This window comes from Odontomachus brunneus, unplaced genomic scaffold (assembly GCF_010583005.1).
Source record: "Odontomachus brunneus isolate Ranch 3 - 2012 unplaced genomic scaffold, Obru_v1 Obru_scaffold_061, whole genome shotgun sequence".
NCBI lineage: Eukaryota > Metazoa > Arthropoda > Insecta > Hymenoptera > Formicidae > Odontomachus > Odontomachus brunneus.
The window spans coordinates 1460673-1464623 of record NW_022639511.1 but is presented as its reverse complement, the minus strand read 5'-3'; positions in this window follow the sequence as shown (position 1 = coordinate 1464623).

Here is a 3951-nt window from a genome sequence, read left to right as displayed (position 1 = left end):
CCCAGTAAGCAAATTGAGCGCAGACTGCGCGCAGATTGGCAGCAAATTTAATCAAAATCCCACAGCAAAACCATAGCCATCTGTGTCTACATTAAGCTACGGTTTTGGCGACAGATCTTGTTGTCGGGCAATTGGTGCCAAATTTGCAGCAAAAACCGCTCAAAGCTTGCAGCGCAGCAAGGTCTGCGCGATTTCTGCCGCCAATTTGCCGTCAAATCGCTACAAGCTCTGCGCGGTTTTTGCTGCAAATCTGCAGCAATTATCCGACAACAAGCTCTGCCGCATATCTGGCGGCAATTTGGCAGCAAGATTTGATATAACAGATCCTGCATCAAATTTGTTATCTATTTGCCATCAAAAGTTGATAGCAAGCTCTGCTCGAAATCTGTTCGCGCAGGTTTGGCTATCTGGGTTAGTATGATATTTCTATAAGGGTTGTTTCAATATCTATCAACAAATTATCCAATAAACAACAAGTAAAAATTATATAACTATTATTTGGTGTTTGCTATGTTATAATATACTGTGAACAATATAAAGATACATTATATAAGCATGAATTGTAAGAAAATCGTTGGAGTCATCAGTCACCGCGTGCGCGCCAATCGTCAGCAAGTCGTTAAGCAACAATTTAATATGCGGTCAGGACATGGATGGGTGACCAGTGGTATACCGCTTGGGATCGAAATTATCGCAGGAGGATTCGTAAAAGTTTGGAATGTGTTGACAACCTTCGGTATCTAGTAGTTTATGAGACATGAGAAAATTAGGAATATAAGTATATTTTTGTAAACATTATGATTTTCTCATTTTTCACCTTTGCATAATAATTCTCAGTATTTGATTACTATCAATATTTAACAGTGATTTCTTTATCAGTATTCACCAGAAATTAAGTACTGGCCAAAAAATTACTGAATTACTGGTAATATTTAATCACTAATAATTTTTCAGTATTTCTTAGTATGATATTTCTATAAGGGTGAACTTTGAAGAATTCTTTTTGCATCTAAAAATAAACTCAGAATTGTGATACACGACTAAATTATTTTTGAATTCTTTTTTATTTCTACCCTTATAGAAATATCATATTAAGAATCACTGATAATTACTTATTTTCAGTATTAAAAATACTGGATAATAAGTAATTATCAATGATTCTTAGTATGATATTTCTATAAGGGTATTCTATCTAGGTTAACATTTGCGCACGGCATATGCGATTCATATGTACTAAATTTGACTAACATAAATTTTTTTAGTACAAATGATTTTCATATAGGTTGATTATTATCCGATCTTACCCTAATAAGCAAGGAACATTAAATTAACGTTTAGAAACGTTGACTTCACGTGCATTGTTTAGACATTTTTTTAATAATATTGCATTTATATTTTTCACATATTATTTTGTGATATGATTTTTCTGAATATTGTTTAAACGTTTTAAAAACATTACAAAAAATATATTTTTCAAATGTTACTTTAATATTTATTTGAGATCAATGCAACATCTTAAAAATATTTCTGACAATTAAAACGTTATGGCAACTCTATTTTAACATTATTGAATCTTCCAAATCGCAGTCAAAGTATGCTCATACAGCACAGATCTTGCAGCAACATTGCAGCAACATTGCGGCAACACTGCTGCAACTTTTAACATTTCTGCAACGTTGCAGCAACATTGCGGCAACACTGCTGGACTGTTAACATTGCTGCAACTTTGCAGCAATATTGCTGCAAGATCTGTGCTGCATGGGTGTTCATAATGATGGTCGATACAATATTAAACACTACATATTTGACAATATTACAGGTTCTTGAATATCATTGTAGTAACGTTATATTAATGATTTCTTGTTTACTGGGACGTTTGGCCAGCATACAGAGATGACTGTTGCTCGTGCGAATAAAACTCTGGGATTTATTTAGATATATTTATTTTGTTTATTTATTTATTTATTTATAGTTCTTCATTATTTTATTTATTTATTAATTATTTTATTTACCGTTCAAGGTTAACATCAAAACTTTCGGTTGGCACCGAAATATTTGGAGGTCTAATCTGAAAGATTGAATGTTAACACTCAAAAGTGGGAGTGAGTATTAAAGCTTGAAGGTTGACACCGAATTGTTTGAGCTTTACCTTGAAAGTTTCAGGTTCAACACTACTCACTGAGAGTTAACACTGAAATTTGGGAATTGATATCAAATCATTTGGAATCTGTCCTAAAAATTAGAGGATCTATCCCCAAATTTTCAGGGTTAATACGTAACTTTTATGGTCACCCTTACGAAAAAATATTATAAGAAAACTATTGGGAAACTACTGATTGATAAAAGTACTACTGTTTCAACTATTGAAAAATTATATCAAAACTGTTTGTAAAATTAGTGAATAAATTTTTTAATAATGCTATAATAATTACGCAATAGTTTTTTAATACTTTTCAATAGTTTTTCAATAATATTTCAACGGTTTTCCTATACTGTTCTCAATAGTTTTTTCATTAATATTTTTCCGTAAGGGCAACCCACAAATTTGAGAGTTAACCTTCAAAATTTGGGGGTTTTTTTCGTAAGGGTACAGATATGAATTTCATATGAATAACTAGATATAGATACAGATACTTTGAGAATGTAAAAAATCTCTTCAGATACTTTTCAGATTACGGAGCGCTCAGTGAGCTCTTAAGGCTTGTCTACAATAAAAGTCGTAAAGAGTCATAAGTCGTAGAAATTGACTAATCACGGTCGATTATTCTTCTCGAGCCCAATTATGACTGGTCAATTTGTACGACTTACGACTCTACGACTTCTATTGTAGACGAACCTTTATATTTCATTGGTACATATTTTTAGATCTAAAAGAATATGCCAATGGGATACAAAAGGTCACTGAGCGTTCAGTAAGTGGTTGTAGTATAGTACTGAATGCACCCAATGAGCGCGTTTAGCAGAAAAAGCGCTTAATGAGCAATCAGCGATTATTGGTTCTTACTGTTAGATCCCTAAATTTAAACCAATTACATTGACGAATTACTTAACTGCTGCGTAAGGATGCAAACTCATGCAGCGGAATAGCGGAGCGCGGGACGAGAGCGGAACCAATCACGAGCGTTCCGCGTTTTTCAACAGTTTGTCAGCAATTTTTAGCGGAATCTGCGGAAAAGTTTTGTGGCAGACTGCGTAATAGACGTGGGCTGATATAACCTAAAATTAAAAAATAATGTGATAGAAGTGTAATAAAATATCAGGTGCAATGATAAATATCAGTAAATGGTTAATGACAGTTTACTTCAAATAAATATTGTTTTGGAATTGACATGTTTGCTTTCTGTAAAAAAAGGAATATTGCATTTAGGGCATTTGAATGTTTTATGAATCGAAATTGAATTATTATAATATGTATCCCTTATAGAAATATCATACTAAGAATCATTGATAATTACTTATTTTCAGTATTAAAAATACTGGATAATAAGTAATTATCAATGATTCTTAGTATGATATTTCTATAAGGGATTGTATTTAGTCTTATATTAATGTTTCTCATATATTTTATATATATAAAATACATGGTGGATCAAATCAGGAGCGGTGCACTTGGACACGGTGCATTTGGACACAGCCAATCACAGCACCGTGTGATTAGAGATATTTGTAGGGTCCCTTGGACTATGCAACTTGTGATTGGACTATGTCCAATTGCCCCGTGTCCAACTGATATACACCCGATCAAATCTGTTTTTGTATGTAATATCAAGTAATATAATACTAAAATTTCTTTATACATTAAGATATAAACTTATATCCTAAAGTACCCTTATAGAAATATCATACTAAAAAATACTGAAAAATTATTAATGATTAAATATTACCAGTAATTCAGTAATTTTTTGGCCAGTACTTAATTTCTGGTGAATACTGATAATAAAATCACTGTTA